General features: G+C 40.5%; 1 pseudogene across 1 annotated transcript in view; it reads right to left on the bottom strand.

Annotated features, from left to right (window-relative positions):
* LOC308512409 (centriole and centriolar satellite protein OFD1-like) overlaps window positions 1-21,600 on the bottom strand; it is a 134,084-nt pseudogene that overhangs the window by 9,634 nt on the left and 102,850 nt on the right. The window contains exons 7-13 of the transcript in view: window positions 20,449-20,522; window positions 18,775-18,869; window positions 17,706-17,870; window positions 10,463-10,587; window positions 8,888-9,000; window positions 7,777-7,890; window positions 111-262 (exon numbers count right to left, since the gene is read on the bottom strand). The product of the transcript in view is annotated as a centriole and centriolar satellite protein OFD1-like (transcript). The remainder of the gene's footprint in view (window positions 1-110; window positions 263-7,776; window positions 7,891-8,887; window positions 9,001-10,462; window positions 10,588-17,705; window positions 17,871-18,774; window positions 18,870-20,448; window positions 20,523-21,600) is intronic.

The following is a 21,600-nucleotide window of genomic DNA, read 5'->3' as shown; positions in this document are numbered from 1 at the left end:
ATGTACAGCCCTTTTCAGTGGGCTTAAGCACAGGAGAGGATTGGGATGCCTGCAGCAAGCTTTTTAAAAGTTACCTACTAGCATGGAGAACTGAGCTATGCTTATTATACCTTTTCTCGATCCAGTTTTTCTAGTTTTCTCCGTTCTCTTTCCAAAGCTTTCTGTTCATTCTGCCTTCTTTCTTCTCTCAGCTTCTGTTCTTTCAGCAGGTTCCATATTCTTTCTTCTTCACTCTCTTCTCTAACTTCTTTCTCATCTGCACCTAAAGAGACAGAAAATAAAGAGCAGAGGCCCAGGGAGACAGCTCAACTCTCAGTTGATTGTGTTGGCCTGCTGATCCATCTTCATGGTCTCGCAGCCTCCAGCCCCACACCTGGCACAGCATCTGCCTTTTACTTTACTTAGATGAAAACAAGTCACCCTTGCCATGAACAACTTCAACTGTCCTCCTGCCACAACACATTTCCTTATCTTCCTCACCCCTTCTTCTGTACTCTGCCCTTCGCAAGCCTTGCATTTCTGCCTCTATCCTCAGTTGTAACTCTCTATTTAGGATTCTAACTTAAACATTAGTCTGTATTTATACAGCAGTTGTATAACTCTTCCCCTAATTCCCACAAAAGCAATCGAGCCTCTCCCGCCCAGAACAGTACAAAATTAGTACAAAACCAGCACCCCGCCCCTGAACCCCCCTAGTCATCTTACCAACATTTCCCACTTGCCCTGGAGTTTTAGCTATTACCTCTGCCCTGATCATTCTCACATCTTTTTCTCTAGCACAGATCTCTCCCCGAGTCTCATCCGCATTTCTGGCCAGTTCCCTACCATCAACACTTGGAAATCCCACAGCATCAGCTTCAGACCTGAAGTTATCATTCCTGTCCCTTTTTATCATGCCTTTCTACACTACATTCACTCATCCACCAGGGCTTACAGGCTCTAACTCCCCCAGATACTGCAATAAGACTACCTCTCACCTTTTACCTGGACAGCTGAGCTGAAATAACCTAATCAATGTGCTCACCCTGACATCAGTCTCTCTGCCTTCAAGCAACCACCATCAGCAGCACCCTTCATTTCCTGAAAAGAAGACCTGGATTTCTGTTGCTGTCTCTGCTCTGGTGGTGTCCACACCTTCTTTCCGGACTGACCTGAAATAGTACACTACTTCTGCACTGGGAACACTGCACCTCCAGCAGCAGACTCATGCTACCTGGGTATATTTGTGCCTCCCTTGCTCTGTGCTTTGCTTTCAATCTCTCCCTAACCTAATACTCACTTCCTCCCACCTCTCCCACACAACCCCACCACTGAGCAAGTGCCCAGGACCCTGAAAAAAGAGATAAACGAACAGAAGAATATACCATGTTCATGGACTGGTAGAATTAATATCATTAAAATGTGCCTACTATCCAAAGCAATCCTTAGATTCAATGCAATCACTATTAAAATGCCAAGTGCATATTTCACAGATCTAGAAATATGCAAAAAATTTATATTTGCATATAAATTTGAATGTTCTGAACATTCAAATGAGATACAGAACACTGAAAAAGACCCCAAAATAGCCACAACATTCGTTTTTGTTTTTGTGTTTTTTTTTCTTCGGTATAGCAAAGGCGGAGATTTGTTAAAGAACAAGTACAGACTCCAAAGTAGGGAGGGGGAAAGAGTACCACAGAACAGACTCCCACATAGGGAGGGGGGTAGGGTCCCCTAGCCTCAACATTCTTGAGAAACAGGAACAAATGAGACTACATTGAACTAAAAAAACTTCTGCAAAGCAAAAAAAAATCAGCATCAAAATGAAAAGGGAATCCACTGTATTGGAGCACATATTTGCCAATAATACATATGGTAAGGGGTTAATTTCCAAAACACATAAAGTACTCCGATAATCCACCAAAAGAAAAACAACCCCATTAAATGTGGACAGAAAATCTAAATAGATACTTCTCCAAAGACAACATACAAATGGCAAGAGACATGAAGATAGGCTCAATGTCACTAATTATTAGAGAGATGCAAATTAAAATGACAATGAGGTGCCACTGCAAACCAGCCAGAATAGCAACCATTAATAAGTCATACAATAAGTGCTGGTGAGGTTGTGGATAAGAAGGAACCTTAGCACACTTCTGGCTAAGGAATACAAGATACAGCCACTAAGAAAAACAGTATTCCTAAAGTGACACCTCTCCACCACCACATTTACACAGTATTTTGTACCTGCCTTCTCACAACCACATGAATCTGTTTGTTCTACATCTATTGTTCCAGGCTTTATTTGTCTATTCCCTGTAGCTCAAAGCAAAAGTCCTCACCTGTCACAGGTTTAACTCAATGTCAATCCCACAGATGGCTATGCTTGCCTTTCTCCTCTGGCTCTGGAAGAGCCTAAACTTTTGTAGGCTACACTTTCCCCCCAGCAATGCTAAGAGACAAATTCATAGGTTCACCAAAGGATTTTGAAGGTTTTTGCTAACAGGACAGAAACAACACAGTCATTTCGGACTCATACTCCTGGTCATGAAATTCAAATACCAGAGGAGGCAGTTGATCATTTTCACAGGCAGAAATGCAATCTTCTTCTTGCTTGCAGACCTAAATGCCATCACTTTATCACATGGAATAGCAATCTCAAAATAGAAATGCTGTTTGGTTGCTGACTTTAAACAATAAAGAAGAAAAAAGGACTATATCTTTGCTGTAAATTGCATAACAACATTTCGTTCAACAGACCACATATATGACAGTGGTCCCATCTTCTCTCTATATAAAAGTCCAAGCAACGGTTAAGACTGGCCGGTAGCTATGATGTGCACTGACCACCAGAGGGCAGATGCTCAAGGCAGAATCTGCTCCCTGGTGGTCAGTGTGCTCCCATAGCCAAGCTCCCATGACCAGACAACTTCCCATGGTTGCTCCCGCGACCCCACCCCTGCCAGTAGGCCCCGATCAGGAGTGGACAAGATGGCCCTGTTCACCAGCCAGGCCAAGGGACCCCCCAAAATCATGCACCAGGCCTCTGGTAAGATTATAATGGAGCTGAAAAATCACTACTGTCTAAGTGGTGTGGCTATCACCACATGGTAATGTAATACAATGCATTACTCCCGTGTCTATGGAGATGCTAATGTAAACCAACCCACTGTGCTGCCAGTCATATAAAAGTACAGCACATACAACTACGTCTAGTACCTAATACTTAATAAATATAATAAAGGACCATGTCACTGGTTTATGTATTTACTACACTACCCTTTTAATCACTGTTTTATAGTGGTTTTTTTTTTTCTAATGATAAAGAAAAGTGTGCTGTGAAACAGCATCCCATGTTATATGGGCAGCAACTTCATATACCTCATGTTTATTACATCTCTCGATGGCGTCATTTTCTCCTGTGCTTGATTTAATCTTTGTTTGTACAGTAACATGCTGTATGTGCTTGCACCGGAGGGGCAATAGGCTACCTGGATGTACAGGAGGCTGTACCACCTAGATTTACAAAAGTGCACTCTGATGTTCACACAACAATGAATTCCCGAAGGACACATTTCTTAGAATATATACCTGCTATTAAATGGTGCATGACTGTACTTTGTAGCTACCTAATTAGTATTTCCACTGGACATCTCAAAGATATCAAGTTTTGGATTTTTTCACTTCCCTTTGTATCCAAACGAAGAGGGGAAATGATGATTATAAGAGAATTTTTCAATGATCAATGTAAACATTACTTAAGAATAATTTTAAAAGCCATTGTTATAATTTTCATTCTATCTCTGAGATAGAACACCTATGAACTCAGTTGGTTTCCTTTATTGTATTATTTTTATTTCCTACTCACCCAGGTCTCTGCGAAACAACCTATCACAGCCACTCTTGGGTGGCCACTGCCCCTACTCAGTATCTATCCCATCAGAGGTCTTGGTGATGGCTAGCTGACTGCTGACTTTCCCACTAGGAGCTCCATGAAGAAAGGGCTTGGGTTGTCCCACTGCAGTATGCCCAGCACCCAGCACACAGGAGGTGTTTGTTTTTCTTTTTTCACAATTAAATCAATGAGGTGATATTGGGTGATAGAGTTTTCATATATGAAGTGAAGGTTCTCAATGAAGTCTCGCTGAATGAGTGCTTTACAGGATGGTGTACCCTGGAATCAGTGAGAACAATCCTTTCAAAGTCTTCTTTCCTTTGGCAATTCCTCATCTCCCTGAGTATGCTGACTTGAACCAAGAAACTACTTACAAGAGGCGTTGAACATGATAGTCCCATCCAAACACTGGAAAAACAAGAGGTGGTTTTACTTAAGAAATCTCCTTTCAAGCTTGAGGCTTAAACTCTTTAGTTCAAGGAGAAAAAGATCTGGCTGGAGTATGAGACAAAGCTCTAATCTCCCCCTAGAGCTTTCCTCCCTGATTCCACACAGGGGAGGGAAGTGTGTAAATTAGAGACAGTAAGAAGAAAGAGAAAGTGGGCCAGACAAGTTTGATGACGAGTTTTCCTCCAATGTCATCAGCTCTTCTGAAAACTGAAATATAAAGGTTCTTCTGTCCTTATTTTTTTTTAAAGACATGAAGGAAACAAAGAATTATTAACATACTACAATCACATTGAAGATGTATATGGGTATTAACCGCCATTTCAATTTTATACTATGATTTCCCAAAATGGAATAGTTTCTGAAGAACTGTCTTAAGCAAAAAGGTAACTGCTTTGTCAGACTATGGACAAATAAGAAAAATACAATCTTCCAAAACTCAATCAGGAAAAATCAGAAAACCTGAATAAGCCAGTAAGTACTGATGGAATTGAAGCAGTAATTAGATAACTTCCAGCAAACAGAAGTCCTGGTCCAGATGGCTTCATAGGGAAGTTTTATCAAACATTCAAAGAAAAACTAATACCTAATCTCCTCAACTATTCCAAATATCCAAGGGAAAGGAACACTTTCTATGAGGACAGCATTACCCTAATCCCAAATCCAGATAAAGCCACTACAAAGAAAGAGAATTATCCCCGATGAATACAGACCCTAAAATCTTCAACATAATTTTAGCAAATGAGATCCAGCAATACATTAAAAAGACCATACATCATGACCAAATGGCATTTATTCTAGGAATGCAAGGCTGGTACAATATCCACAAATCAATAAATGTGATATATCACATTAACAGACTGCAACACTCAAAAATCACATGATCATTTCAATCAATGCAGAAAAAGCATGACAAAATCCAACACCCTTTTTTGATAAAAACTTTCAGTAAAGTAGAAATAGATCATATCTCAACATATTAAAAAGCCATATATTACAAACCTACAGCCAATATCATACTCAATGGCTAAAAACTAAAACCATTTTCCCTAAGAATAGGAAGACAGGGATGCAACATAACAGGATATAAAATTAACACCCAGTAAACTATGGCATTTTTATATACCAATATTGAACGCTCAGAAAGAGAAATAAAAGAACAATCCCAATTAGCACTGCAACAACAACAAAAAATTGAGACTTATGAATAAACTTAACCAAAGTGGTAAAATACCTATACTCAGAAAACCATAGCACATTGAAAAAAGAGGTAGAAGAAGATATAAACTAGAGGAAGAATATACCATGTTCATAGATTGGCAGAAATAAATACCATCAAAATGTCCATACTACCCAAAGCAATCTTTAGGTTCAATGCACACCTATTAAAATACCAATGGCATATTTCACAGACTTAGAAAAATACTCTAAAAATTATACCAATAAAGACCTCAAAAGCTGCAGCAAGCTTGAGAAAGAGAAAAGTTGGAGGAATAACAATACTAGATATCAAGTTATACTAGAAAGCCACTGTAATCAAAATAGCCTGGTACTGGTACAAGTATCGCATACAGAGCAATGGAACAGAACTAAGAACCCAGAAATTGACCCACACCACTATACTAAACTAGTATTTGACAAAGGAGGCAAGAGCATACAATGGAGCAGAGGCAGTCTCTTCAAGAAATGGTGTTGGGATAATTAGACAGATATATGCAAAAACATGAAATAAGACCAACTTATACCATACACAAAATAAACTCAAAATGGATAAAAGACTTAAATTTAAGTTGGGAAACCATAAAAATCCTAGAAGAAATCACGGGCACCAAAATCTCAGCCATCTTACACAGCAACATGTTTATGGATACAATGCCTAGGGCAAAGGAAACTAAGAAGGAAATAGACAAATGGGGCTACATCAAAATAAAAAGCAGCTGCACAGCAAAAGAAACCATCAAGAAAATAACAAGAGCCCTGACTGGTTTGGCTCAGTGGATAGAGCGTTGACATGTGGACTGAAGGGTCCTAGGTTCGATTCTGGTCAAGGGCATGTACCTTGGTTACAGGCACATCCCCAGTGGGGGGTGTGCAGGAGGCAGCTGATTGGTGTTTCTCTCTCATCGATGTTTCTAACTCTCTATCCCTCTCCCTTCCTCTCTGTAAAAAATCAATAAAAGTATTTTTTTAAAAAGAAAATAACAAGAGAGTCTACTGCATGGGAGAACATATTTGCCAATGATACATCCAATAAGGAGTTAGTTTCCAAAATATATAGAGAACTCATACAATTTAACAAAAACAAGGTAAACAGTCCAATTAAAAAATGGGCAAAGGACATAAATAGACACTTCTCCAAAGAGGACATACAGAAAGCCAAGAGACATATGAAAAAATCCTCAAAGTAACTAATCATCTGGGAAATGCAAATCAAAACAACAATAAGGTACCAGCTCACACCTGTCAGAGTGGCTATCATCAAGAAATCAAATGACAGCTGTTGGCGAGGATGTGGAGAAAAGTACACTGCTGGTGGGAATGCAGACTGGTGTAGCTACTGTGGAAAACAGTATAGTTTCCTCAAAAAATTCAAAATGGAACTCCCATTTGACCCAGTGATCCCACTTCTAGAAATATATTCTAAGAAACCCAATGCACTCATTAGAAAGAATAAATGCACCCCTATGTTCATAGCAGCACAATTTACAGTAGCTGAGATTTGGAATGAGCCTTAAGTGCTCATCAGCAGATGAGTAGATAAAAAAAACTATAGTACACTTACACAATGGAATACTGTGTGGCAGTAAAAAAGAAAGAACTCTTACCATTTGCAACAGCATGGATGGACCTGGAGAACATTATGCTAAGTGAAGTAAGCCAGTCAAAGAAAGATAAGTATCACATGATCTCCCTCATGTGTAGAATCTAATGAACAAAATAAACTGATGAACAAAAATAGACCCAGAGACATAAAAGCATGGAACAGACTGTGAAACCTCAGAGGGAAGTCAGGGGAGGGGAGGTGGGTAGGAAGAGCTCAATCATTGAACTTGTATGCATATATGCATAATGAGTGAACACAAATAATGGGATGGTGAGGGCCTGTGTGTGTGGGGTGGGGGTGGGGGGGGGCGGGCGTGTGCCAGGAGCAGGCTGGAAGAGGTCAATGGGGGAAAGAAGGGGACTTCTGTAATAGTTTCAACAATAAAGATTTTTTTTAAAAAAAGCCACTGTTGGGGAAGATTAATGAGAAGCAACTCCTTTAATTTTCTCCTCTTTACATGTTCAAATTTATTTCAGAAATGTATTAACAATGGCAATACTCAACTCTAAGACTTTGAATAATTTATGCTTATAAAGGTCCTCCCTCAATAAATGAAATAACTCACTAGGAACAGGCTGGCATTTAGTAGCTATCATACTATCTGTAGTTACAACCAAGGAAAACTTACTTGGGTAATGAGAGGAGATAGGTCTGGCAGGAGGAGCACCCAAGGCAGTTCCCAAGAGAGGCATGTCACCAGCAGGATGGAGGCCATTCACTTCAAACTGTATCGGCATGTCTGCTGCATCTATAATAGGTACAAATGAGTGTCCCAGGAGTCCTTAACAACAGCAAAAGAAGGCAGGGCAGTATGGGGGTAACTTTGGCTGCGCTCAAGTCTCAGCCAAAGCAACCAAGCCAGATCTTTTCCTACAGAATTAATCCTAAGACTTTCAGCATACCACTTGACAATCTATTTGCTTCTCAAAGTGTTATTACACTTAAAAGAATTAGATTTGTTTCCAAAACTAGATTTATAACCCAACAGGAAAGTGACAGAATTCACCTGACTTGCTGATCATTATATGAACTCCATTTAGATAGTAAAGCCTTAACAAAATTGTTAAAAAGTTAGTTGCAAAGAATTTACCAATTTTACTAAGCTCTTTCATTTAACTGTTCAAAGTAGAGTACTTTCAGATTTGACAATGAAGCTCACAATGCAAAACTACAGATTATATACAAATATAAAGATTTCCTAGGCTAGAGAGAACCTTAGAGCTGACTGACTTCTATATCCTAATTTTATACTTAAGCAGTATGCTCCCAGAGAACAATCTAAGGCAGAGCCAGAGCCAGGCCTCCAGTTTTCAGATAAGGAAGCTAATATACTTCCACCTCCACTCATTCACTAAGAATGAGGTTTCTACATCTGATGCAGTCATCAGAATCTGTATAACTTAAATAACTTAGCATCTTCATATTCCATAAAAAGAAAAAAAAATTAAGAATCAGGTATTTTAATCTGAGGCAATCCCAAACTTGGTAAATTAAGTTAAGGGTTCACTTGTGAGCTTAGCTCCAACTTTGAAATTATTGGTTATCTTGAAAATTAAAAAAAAGTAACACTCAAATAGACCCATCAAAATCTGTGATATAAAAAAGGTAATACATCTGTATCCATGTTTTTATCACAAAATACAAATGTTGTAATTTATAAAGGCCTTTGATTTAACAATGGATATATTTCACCAAGACTTAGCTTTCTACATTTTCAACTGTTAAAAACTGGTACTTACATTTAAACTTACGTTCAAAAGATGATCCAAATTCCTCATTATCCTCAAAAGATAGTTCATCCACATTTGAAAATTTATGTCTGTCTTGAACTTCAGTTTGTCTTTGATAAAGACTGGGTTGAAAGAATAAAATTCATGAGTGTGAAGTTGTAATAAGGTAAAACCAAGAGCACAGGGCTATGAAAAGCCTTTGTGACCTGGAAAAGGCTCTAGGGCGGTGGTTCTCAACCTTCCTAATGCCGCGACCCTTTAATACAGTTCCTCATGTTGTGGTGACCCCCAACCATAAAATTATTTTCGTTGCTACTTCATAACTGTAATTTTGCTACTGTTGAGAATCGTCATGTAAATATCTGATATGCAGGATGTATTTTCATTGTTACAAATTGAACATAATTAAAGCATAGTGATTAATCACAAAAACAATATGTAATTATATATATGTTTGCCGATGGTCTTAGGCGACCCCTGTGAAAGGGTCATTTGACCCCCAAGGGGTCTCGACCCACAGGTTGAGAACCGCTGCTCTAGAGAATGAACTGTGCTCTGTGAAAATGAAAGCTGTCCTGCACTGGGCACGCTCCATGCAACTGGCATCATTCCAAGTAATCAAGACATTAGCTTGGGCACTCTGCAGAACCACCTTACACTGTGAGGCAGGTATTATATTGCTGACAAGAAATAATGTGGCACTCTCAATGCTTTTGTATTTTCAAGAACCACAAAACGTTTTTGAAAAGAACAAATTCTGCACAGCATCAGTATGAGTCAGCTGAAGATGCAAAACTACAAGCCCCATGTGCATCCAAGTGCCCTAACTCCCACATGGGTGTGCTGTTTCTCCTCTTGGCTTTATCATGAGAAAGCAATATAAATAAATGCACATTACACGCATTAGGACCACGATGGACACATGTGGCAGTTTTCAACTCTGTACACTGGGAGTGAATCAAAATATGCAGACAGATGTCCAGCCTGGAGCCCAGAACTAAGGAGTCAGAGTGCCGTCCATATGGATCAAGCACAGACAGGAGTCTCCTATGCGCCTCAATCCCAGCCTGGGTGACCCGCCACCCAACTTCTACATACGCCATTCTACTTCAGCAATCAGACCCTACAACCCACTACCAATTCAGTATTTATCTCAATAGACAAATTAGACTTTTGTTTGGACTAAATGCCCAAATATTTTTTAACTGACTTATTTTTTTTGAAGGACTTTAAAATTAAAATGTGTGAAACTACTTCAAGTTTAAAAATAAACTGAATTTGCTTCTGTAGATTTTGTATGTTGCTTTTTTATTTCTATAAACCAAGTCTATTCATAGAACTATGAAAATGCTTACTGCTACCATAGTGCACTGTGTACACATCAGGTTTAGCAAACAAGGAAAAATTAATTATTTGCTAAAAGGAATTTTCCCCAAATAATTCAGATGATTCTTGAAGATTACACATCATCTTACAATCTGATTCTACACTCCACATGGTCTTGAGCGTCACTTTAAAACAACGCAAAGTCAGGGCCATTCAGCTAACCAGACTTGGCTGGGCCAATCAGAATGTGGAACTTACTTGGCTTTCTGCTCCAGAAGGCTTGAGAGTGAATGGATGGAAAGGCTGTGCCTAGATTCAGTTGCTGAAGGCGGGAGCATTCTTTCAGGACAAGGACTGGGAAAAGCAAAGGACTGGGATTGGTCCAGACCTAAAGGGCAAAAGGTATCAGGACAAGAATATTACAAATTACACAGTGAAAACAGCAACATGTTTCCTAAGGAGTTTAATTTGAAAAGAAATTCTATTATCCTTGCAAATAGTTGACTATGATGTATAACTGACCCACATTATTAAGGATTCAGCATTAATAATAAAACTAATCAGCAGTAAGGGAAAAGCCATTGATTACCATTCTCTGAACACGTCTGCATGTCAAGCAAAATGCTGAACTTGCTCTAAGCCGTTGCCTCCCACAATGTTATGTCACAGGGGAGAAGTCTCTGGTAAGCAGGCAACCATAGGTGCAGTGAGGATGAAGCTACTCAGGCTAAAGATTTCCCAGGTACAGCAAGCATAGACTTCTCCTCCTTCTTGCTCTCTACAGCTCACTCACTCGTACTCAGATAAAAGGACCATGAAAGTCCTGAAACCCTTTCTGCAGAAGCTTACCTAAATGAGTGGAGGCAGACTCTTAGATGCTAGTGGGCTTCTAGCAACAGAATACCGAAGAAAGCTTTTTCTAAGCAATCAATCTCTTGCTCTAGCTCTTTCATTCTTGCCTTGGTGTGATTACAAACTAAAGATCAGAAATGTGGGAGCAAACAACTGTGCTTGTATTTGGATGATTTATGATCCTTGGTGTAACTGTCTCTCCCATCAGCTTTTCCTGTTTGAGATGATTTTTTTCAAGAAATCCCTGCTTGTTTCACCAGTAGGAGACACCATAAATCTGCTGGCAGAATGATGAAACAGAGATGGCTTTGGCTGGGGGCTAAATGAAAATAATGTGACCAATGAGCAGGAAAAAAAATTCAAATATGCTTGATATTTTTTTTTAAATGAAGAGAGAGGTATTAATAAGAACAAATATGCACACTAAACAATTTCTGAAGCCAATTCTTATTTATTAGCATTTTTTTTGAGAGCTTTATGTACCAGTTATAACTTCACAGACCTTGTTTTTAGGCCTTTTTTTTAGTCCTCATTTAAAGATGTATTTTCCATTGAAGAGTGAAAGGGAAGAGTAGAGGAATAGGGAGAGAGAAGAGAAACACTGATGTGAGAGACACCTCAACTTGGCCTCCCACATGCACCCCCAACCAAAGATGGTGAGAAAACCCACAACTGAGGTATATGTGGTTGACAGGAATGGAACCCACCATCTTTTGGTCTGCAAGCCATCGCTCTAACCACTGAACAAAATTAGCCAGAGCTAGGCCTTCCTTCTTAATGCATGATATTATTTCACAACCCACGATCCACAATCATATTCATAAATTTGGTAACAAAGCCTAAGCAGACCTGAATTCACTGTTGATAAACTTTACCTGAACTGATGCAAATCCATTCATTACCTTTATTTATTCTACCCAGCATGGATAGTCACATATTTGACTGCAAACATGGTTCACTAAAGGATGCTGCCCCAGAACTCCCAGGGCTGTGGCAAAACCACTATAGGGCCCAATCTATCTATGCTAATATAAGTTTATGTGGTTGTTAAGCCCTCACGCCGCAATGCCCTCATGCCCATCACATCCATCATCAGGAGGCTGCGTGCACAGGTGGGCGCAGACTTGATGCTGTGTGCACGGAGGTGGGGCCTGGCAGCTAGCTCCACATGGCGTGGCCTGGGGTGCCGCAGTCTTTTTGCATCAAGGGTTCAGGAATTTGGAGAAGGGGCTGACACATAAATGGATACACTGGACAAGAAGTATAAATTTGGAAGGCATGGGGGAAAGCCAGGCGGAAACCAGCTCTCTAGTGGAGTGGCTTGCCGAATTTCTGGACCCATGGCTTTTTATTTACACATTTTGCCCTTTAGCAAAATAAACACACATATCAAAGGTCAGGTTTGATAAACAGGAAAAAATTATCAGGTTAGAGGAACTGCTTTTGGCCTTTCCTCTAGCAGCAGGTAATAATTTGCAGATTTTCAGCCCTGCTGAATATCGAAGCCCATCAGCCTTCTGGTGAACTTCTCGCATTTATTATGACCTGCTGGTCTTAGCTTCTAGCACTGGGGGTCCCGAGGCTTTACATGCCTGCAGGCAGGGACCCTACTCCAGCCTACCTCTTTGGGGCAATTCATCCAGGAGCCTACATCTTTGGGGCGATCTATCGTGGGGCTCCAGAACTGAGAGGGCACAGGCCAGGCTGGGGGGCCCCTTCCGCCTGACTGCAGGAATTTTGTGCACCAGGCCTCTAGTCGATAATAAAAGCATAATGTGCTAATTAGACCGGACAGCCGAATGACCTTCCAGACATCCTTCTGGACAACCTTCCAGACAAAGCCACAGCTGCGAGGTCTGAGGCGAGCCACCGAAGGTGAGTGCACAAATTTCATGCATCAGGCCTCTAGTTTTCAGATAAGGGTATGAGGACCTGCAGCCACAACAAGACTAACAACTCTGCTCCTCCCACATTACACCTGGGGAGCTAAGGCTAGGTCATACAGGTAGGGAGGTGTACAGATGCTGGGACTCCCTAAGCAAAACCTGAACATGCATAGCCAGTCTTGTGGCCGCTACTCTCCAGCAATGCCTCCAGGGCAATGCATGCGTTTGAAAAGGTTCCATCCTCAAACTATTCATCTTTCGAGATCACTGTGATTTCAGCTGTGGGCAGTTTAGCAAATAGGCTTGAGAGAAAATAAGGAACAGGGAAGGAGTCAAGAGATAAAAATGAAACTAGTGTGGAAGATGGGAAAAGGAACTGAGGAGGAGTGAGTACAAATAGGAACTGAGGAAGGCTCCAGGCCAGGAAATGTGGAAACCAGTTCAACTGCTAACACACAGAAACTTTCTTTTTGAGCTTTGTATCTCAGCTTCAGTACACCTGTTATGAAGAAGAGGCAGGCAGTATGCATCCTCAGGGCAAACATGCAGTAACATGATAGCAGTAATCCTTCTGAGTATCTGATGTGTTGCAGGCACTCAACTGAGAGCCATCTCATTTTGCCTTCTTCACCATGGCAAAGTAGATATTCATATCCCCATTGCAAATGAGGAAACTGAGGTCCAACTGTAGCTGGAGAAATCACTGGGTCAAATTTTTCCGACTTTAGTGGTAGTGGGTGGCTCTTGCAGTATCTTTAGAAAAAGACTTTTCTAAGACTCCCATGGGAGAATGAATGTATTTTATTGGTGTGTAATTATATTTTCTGGTCTGCAGGGTTCAATGTCCCTTAGCCTAGTCCTGAAAAGAGTGCAGACGGGGCTCCAGCAGAATCAAAGAGTAGGGCCAGTATCCAGAGTGTCCATTCCATGGTGGAGCAGGGCATGATTTAGTGTCAGGCTACATTTAGTACATCAGTACACTGTGTGAAGTCTACATGGCTGTGGGTCACAGGGTGAGTAGAGGGAGGTAAGAACACCATAAGCTGGGAATCTGAGGTGAGCAGCGAGAGAGAGGGGCTTCTTTGTTCAGGAGCTTAAAAATTAAATATTCCTGTACTTGCGGTGGCATGCCTATTTCTGGCTACTGACTTATTCCCTGGTGTGACTGACTAACAGATAAGCAACATCCCACGTCATGCAGACCTCACTGGGCATGGGTCCATTGTCTAGTGCCTTCCCACAGTGATCTTTAGGTAATAAACTTGGAGACTATTAACTGCAATTCCCTGGCAAAGCTGTATAAATGGCATGTCTCTATTACCTAATCTTCCTTTTACTCCTTCCCTGTTAATAACCAGGTTATTATAATGGTTATCACAAAGAAGTTAAATGTGTCCATCCAAGGTTAATCAGTAACTTCAAAATTGAGGTGCAAAAACATAAACATTGTATATAATCAATGTGATATATACTAACCTCTATCTAAAGCAACTGAATGACAGGTCCACCAGTCACTCTGACATGTACTGATACCAGGGGGCAGACACTCAATGCAGGAGCTGCCCCCTGGTGGTGAGTGCGCTCCCACAGGGGGAGTGCTGCTCTGCTGACTGACCTGTTCCTGGAGGCCCACCAGCCAGCAGCAGTAGCCACTCACTCCCTCAGTAGTCCTGCAGGTCCAATCTCTAGAGAACAGGCCAGGCACCAACAGACCAGTACCACTAGCACAGGGCCACTAGCCTCCTGAAAGTTGGCCTCAGGCACCGCAGCTGCTTCCCCTCCCTAGACACTCTGCAAGGAAGAAATCTTGACAATCCCTGCGAACGTCAGGGACAGATCTGGATCCTGGGCAGGCAAGGGCATCCCACCACCTGCCCAAAGGGCAGATTGCGTTCTCCCCCCACCGACCCCTCCATCCCATACCCTTTGGGACAGGCGCCAGATGCAGGCAAGTGCCACTGCAGCAGACGAGCTTCTCCTGATCAGGACTGACTGGGCGTGAGCCTGTGGCAGGTGCAGCAGGATCAGGATGAGCGAGAGTGGTAGGCAGTAGCAGCAGGTGGCGCTGGACTGCCAGTTTCAGCACAATCCCCACAGGCCACACTGAGGGACCCCACCCATGTACAAATTCATGCACCAGGCCTCTAGTGTGACATAAGTCACCCTGCTTCTCACATATTTTACTCATCTCTCAAGGAACACGTAAAAACCCTGAAGGGTCAGATTGATCTTATTATCAAGGTAACAAATATAAAAGAAAAACCAAGGTCCATGAATTTGGGAACCTCTGTGCCATTACACCTTTCTTATTTGGGGTACAAGGCTCTTCCAAGCCAAAGGAACCTATAAAAGCAAGTCACGTTAGCTGATGACTGACTGGTTGGTATTCCTGAAATGGACAGAGTTTTTACTTCTAAGATGACATATTTCTATGGCTTTTCCCCTACTATGAGAATTACTGAAACTTCAGTAGTGATCATTACATTTCCATATATACTGGAAGTTTTACACATACACATTTGTAAGTTAAAAATCTCTCTAACCTGTCTCAATCTGCTTCAGTTGCAATTTTAAATCAGCCACCTGCATAGTTAACCTCCTTACAGAAGCATCATAATTTAATATCCGGGCCTTCAGCTTTGCAGAATGCTCAGTCTGAAAAGATTTAAAGAAGGGAAGAAATCAATGTAAAAGAAATCCCAGTTCACTTCAAAAGGAACAAGTCTTTTATAGGGCTTATTCTCTTTTCCATTTTGCCCATTCTGAGCAGCTTCATGCCTGTGGTCCACAGGTCCCTAGAAAACAATAGAGCACACAAACAAGTTTGCCACCTCCATTTGCACTCATCTCTAAGAACAGTTCTATAAGGTATGAGGCAGACACCAGAGTGTCAACAATTCTAAGTCACAGGGCAAGAATCAAGAGACATTACTAGAGGGCACAACCGAGACTGGGACAATTTCTGTTTATGAGTGCGCTTTCCTTGGGATTTTATTACTGTTATAAATATAGTTATATCATCACCCAAGAATTTCTCAGGTGAGAAGGTTACCTTAGAATAGTGGGGGGATAATTTTTGATGTTAAAACCAATCTGATTTACACTGGTGTGACACACACCAAGCTTACATGTGTACACAGTGGATCAGACTAACACCCGACCAAATAAAGATCAGTACTCACTTCACTTTGCAGCTGTCTCTGCAGAGCCTCCTTGTGAGTTTCAAACTTCTTATGCCCTAACACGAAAGCAGCTCCTGCTTCCTTCAACTGTTTCTGCAAATTTACCAGTTCAGGAGGTGGTTGAGCTATAACGAAGAAGGTAAAAAAGCCTGGTGATTATCAACAGTAAGTTTTCCCATCTCACTTAGCAAAAGCAGCTAAAGATATTTTAAATTGTTCTTTCTTTTCTTTGTACACATGTAGTTAATACCATATTAATTCTATGGAATGGACTAAGAGCACAAATTTCAGAAGAGTTTAATGCATGCAGAGGCAAAGTTCACTACTCTTTTCTAATGCAAATGAAAGAAATTCTTTCAAATCCTTTAACTAACCTGAAAGCCCACCTCTTTCCTCTATCACACACAGGAGGCATAAAAGGAGTTCTCCATCAAAACCTGTTAAGTACCCCTAGGTCTAATCTGATCTGTGCACCAGTCAGCAACACTCAGGGTTCAAGCAGACATCAGATGGAGTTCCACCATTTCAGTCACTGAAGAACCACTAAAGGGTGATTCATGTAGGTTAGCCACTAAGGGTGGTATAGTTCTCTGGGCTAGTAATCGGGCCATGCTGTTAACTCCGTGGGCCCAAAGTAGGAGTGGGGAAACTTTCTTCTGCCAAGGGCCATTGGGATATTTATTTGTAGTTAGTTATTTATTTTTAAATATATTTTATTGATTTTTTACAGAGGGGAAGGGAGAGAGATAGAGAGCCAGAAACATCGATGAGAGAGAAACATCGATCAGCTGCCTCCTGCACATCCCCCACTGGGGATGTGCCCGCAACCCAGGCACATGCCCTTGACCGGAATCGAACCTGGGACCCTTCAGTCTGCAGGCCGACGCTCCATCCACTGAGCCAAACCGGTTTTGACATGGATATTTATAACATCATTTGCAGGTCATACAAAATTATCAACTTAATTAGCCTCCTATATTTGGTCAAACATTTAATTAACTCACCCCTAATGCCTTGGCAGGGCCAGATCAAAAGATTTTATGGGTCTTCTATAGCCTGTGGGCAGGACAGTCTCCACACTTGGCCTAAACCATCAGGGAGGGAAGAATTCCCAGAATTGGGAGAGAAAGATCTGGCACAGGCACAGAGCAATGGTGAGAGGTCATCCTGTAAGCACTGGATCTTGCCTTGCTGAGAGGCACAGGGCCAGCCCACAGCCAATATATACAGTGGGGGTGAGGATGCAATGGTGGAGAGGGAATAATAACCTCAACCTCACTCTCATTCCTCCTTCTCAATGGCCAAATCTGAGCAGCAGAAAGTGAGGGGAGATTTGTACAACCCAGAAGGCAGATTTGTAGTTTAAAGATACTTCTTAGTGACACTAATAATATACTATAGTAATAGCAAGCAAAAAAGGAAGTAACTTCAAATTGAGAATCTTAATTTTATAAAAATTTTCCTGATTGAAGCCTTCCTTACAGATACAAAGCATAGTGTCATAATATTAAGCTAATATGAATTACAAAGACATGCAAATCAGGAAAAAGACATACGGTTAAAAAGATGCAAGTTTTCATTTCTGCTCTCTTCCAGTTGTTGTTTAAGTAATTTATTTTGAGCCTGAAGCTCTAATTTCTCTTCTTTTAGAAGCAAATAGCCACTCATCTCTTTCATCTCTTCATTCAGCAGGTGGTTTTGCTTGGTTATTGCCAAGAACTGGGCCTTGAGAGATTCGAGTTCAAGCTGGAATTGAAAAAAAAAACTTGCATTTGAACAGTTACTGCAGTACTTCTTATGCAAAAACTGGCAGGCTGCTATAAACTGGGTGTCATAGTAAGTAAGGTCACTGGACAGAGGACTCATTCTCTGCAGTAAGAAGAACCTGATTCCAACATGGAAGCTCATCTTTGCCCTAGAAGGGGCGGGGGAAGTTCATCCAACCTTATACTTATGCAGAAGAACCCTGGCCTACAAAGCAAGTGCTTCAGATTAAGTTTGTTGCCCATTTTCCAGATACAACTAAGGTCCCAATAGCAATCACAGACTGCAGCAATGTTTATAAAAATGAAAAGCTGAGCTATCACAAACATGCTGTGGTGCTTTCCTTTTTTTATACATTTCATGTTTACATACAAAAGTCTACAATGTTCTCAAATAAATAGATCATTACAGCTGCAAAAATACATTTTATGTGCAGGATATATCCAGGTACATCAAGTTCCAGCTCTGTCCTTCAGAGAGCACACGTGATGAACAGCAAGAAAATAAATGGCATGTGAAAAACACATCTCATTCTGTTTTATCCTGTAAGATCCCAATGTAATGACAGGAATGTTCACCTTCTGCTGATGGGAAGGAAGGAGAGGCTAAGGCAGAAACTAAAAGCACTGGCCACCTGCTATGGGCTAGGCACATAGGTCAGCTCACCACGGAACCTCAACCACCCCAATGATTAAGGAACTTGTTCCAGGCAACAAGCAGGAAGGACTAAAAGGAAGAACTACTAAATTAACTTAAGTTGGGCCTTCTTAGTCATAAAATAAACAGTCTAAACACATCAAGCTAAATAATGTATGGCTGAAACTAAAATTTCATCTACTGCCTTGAAGTTTTATCGACTTCAAAAAACAATAGGCTTAGCAATTACCTCAAGTTCTTTCACACGAGTTGCAGAATGATTGCATTCTTCTTCCTGTTTTGAATTGGTAGCCATGGACTGCTCTTGCACAAGAATAGGTTTTACTGAAAGAGAAAGCCAACCAATTAAAGATGTTTTTCTAGTGAATAAAAACTCATTTAAGAATTTATGTACAATGTCAGACCTAATGACGATTATTTCATCATCTAAAATAGCAGGTGTCATAGTCAAAAATCAGTAGGGAAAGTAAGAAATAAGTCCTATTACCCAACAGGTGATGGGAAGTCTTAATGGTCACATATATTGTGAACTTTCTTCCACTACACATACCAACCAGTTGCACCAGCTGCTCAGAGCCCTCATACACAAAGATCTGAATTTCCTTAAATACAAAGATTTGTCTTATGATTTTAATGTCTATTTCATCATTTCCACTTCATTCAATATGAGTCTATGCAGATATATCATTAAAAAAAAATTAGCTGACTACATGATGGTACTAATTCCTAAGAAGTATTAGTCTAGTTTTCACAAGATAGTCACAGAGGAGCAGCCACACACTGGGTGACCTTATGGGTCCTTATCAAGTACCCAGCTCTGGTTCCTTTGAAATTTCTACTTAAGTTCACTTCTTTTCATAGACAAGTTTCTACAAATATACTGAGACATAAAATATCAAGAGATTGAAAAATTATTCAACTTTCCTACTCCTGGGTTAGTTATAAAACAGTTTAGGAAGTTATATGTCAGGTAAAAATATCATGAGGCATAAACATATGTTACAAGTAAAAGAAATAAGGAAAGAGGTCACAGGGAATGGAGAAGTTAAAATTTTCCATAAGTAAAAAATGAAGTCTCTCATGCTTAAAACCACAATGAGATATCACCTCCCACCTGTTAGAACAGCTATCATCAATAAATGGATAAATAACAAGTGCTGGCCAAGATGTGGAAAAAAGAGAACCCTCATACACTGTTGGTGGGAATGCAGATTGGTGCAGCCACTATGGAAAAACAGTGTGAAGTCACTCTCCCCACCCCCACCCCCCCCAAAAAAATAATAATAAGAGCGGCCATATGTTCTAATAATTCTACTTCTCAGTATATGTAAAAAACAACAACATGCCAATTTGAAAAGACATACATGTGCACCCACATGTTCACTGCAGCATTACTAGTAACAGACAAGATTTGGAAGCAACCTAGACTACCATCAATAAATGAATGTGTGGATACAGAAGATGTGATATATTACTCAGCCACTGAAATGAATAATATCTTGCCACCTGTGACAACATGGATGAATCTAAAGGATATTATGATGAAATAAGTTACAGAGAAAAACAAATACCTTATGATTTAACTTACATGTGGAATCTTAAGAAATAAAAATAAACAAAACAAAACAGACAGGCCCATAAATATTGATAACAAGCAAGTGGTGGTCAAAGGGGAGGGAGGAAAGTAGATGGGGGAAGAAAAACCTCCTGAATACCCTACCTCTCTCAGGTTAAGGTCATTTTTGATACGTAAAATTAAAAGAACAAAATAATGATTAATTTTGTAGTAAAAGTAAAATGTAAGCTACACACACACATATAAATTTAGAACAGGCCCAATTTAGGAAGCTAATAACCTATACCAGAAATTTACAAATGCAGCTTTCTTCTCCACAAGAATCACCTTTATTCTTCCTGTCCTCTTCACCCAGTCTGTTAGATCTATCAATGTAGTCATCCTTTAGCTCAAGTTGATACCTGAGAATTAGAATGACCAAAATGATTTTCTTGTCACTTTCCTGAACAGATTCCTATCAATGTATGGGTTTCTGTGGCACCCAGGCACCTAAGGGCATGAACATGGCCATGCATAACTTCAAGGACTATCAGTACCAAAGCCCAGAGATCCAAATTCTGAATATAAAACCTGCTACAATCCTTTAATTTGGTCCCCAAAACTCGTTATTGTGAGGTTATTGAGAACAATTATTCCATGGTGGTCTGGATTGGCACACAAAAGTAAATTAAGTTCAATTTACACTGGTACAACTGACTCTAAATCCCAAGAACAAGAAGTCAGTCACATCCACCTGCCTTGCCTTGCACCCCATCCCCACCCCAAAGAACTTTTGCCCTCAAGGGCTGGGCATAGGGTTCGGGGCCAACTTCGACCACCCTCATATCTGGGTTAGCAATACCAAAAGCACACTTTCAAGTTTTACTTATCTCCACCAACTGCCACTAGCAGACGTTTCAGTTGAGATAGATGGTGAGTATCCTGTGAATTCCCACCCTTGCTCAAGTCATAGAGGATACCCAAACCAGACAACATCAAACAGTACATGATCTGCGAAGCAGTGGGAAAATTAACATACACATTTACTCATTCATTTAGTCCTAAGGGTTTAACAACTACAGACATGTCAGCATTTGCTATTATACTCGAGAAGCTGACATACTATATGTATGTCATCATTTCAAAATCTATACATGGAAAGGTACTATATTTTAATTAGAATTCTTTTAAAGAATAAGCTCAGTACTATGTAATGTAAGTACTATGTAATGTAATCTCATGACAAATTACGGGCAAGGCAGTAAAAAGAGACCACTTATTAAGACATACCAAAAGTTAGTTGAGTCATCTCTTCACCACAAATTCATTTACTCAATGAATATTATATGAACACCTGTGTGCTAGACACTACACTGAGCACTGTAGAGAAAAGTTACCATATGGGCTTGATGTCTGCACTGAGTAGTTAATCACTGCAACACATTAAAACTCAGATTATAGGGAAGTCATAGTAACCATAGTTATCATATTTTCCTTTTC

This window comes from Myotis nattereri, assembly GCF_964212035.1.
Source record: "Myotis nattereri genome assembly, chromosome: Y".
Taxonomy (NCBI): Eukaryota; Metazoa; Chordata; class Mammalia; order Chiroptera; family Vespertilionidae; genus Myotis; species Myotis nattereri.
This window is presented reverse-complemented; position numbering and strand designations above follow the sequence as displayed.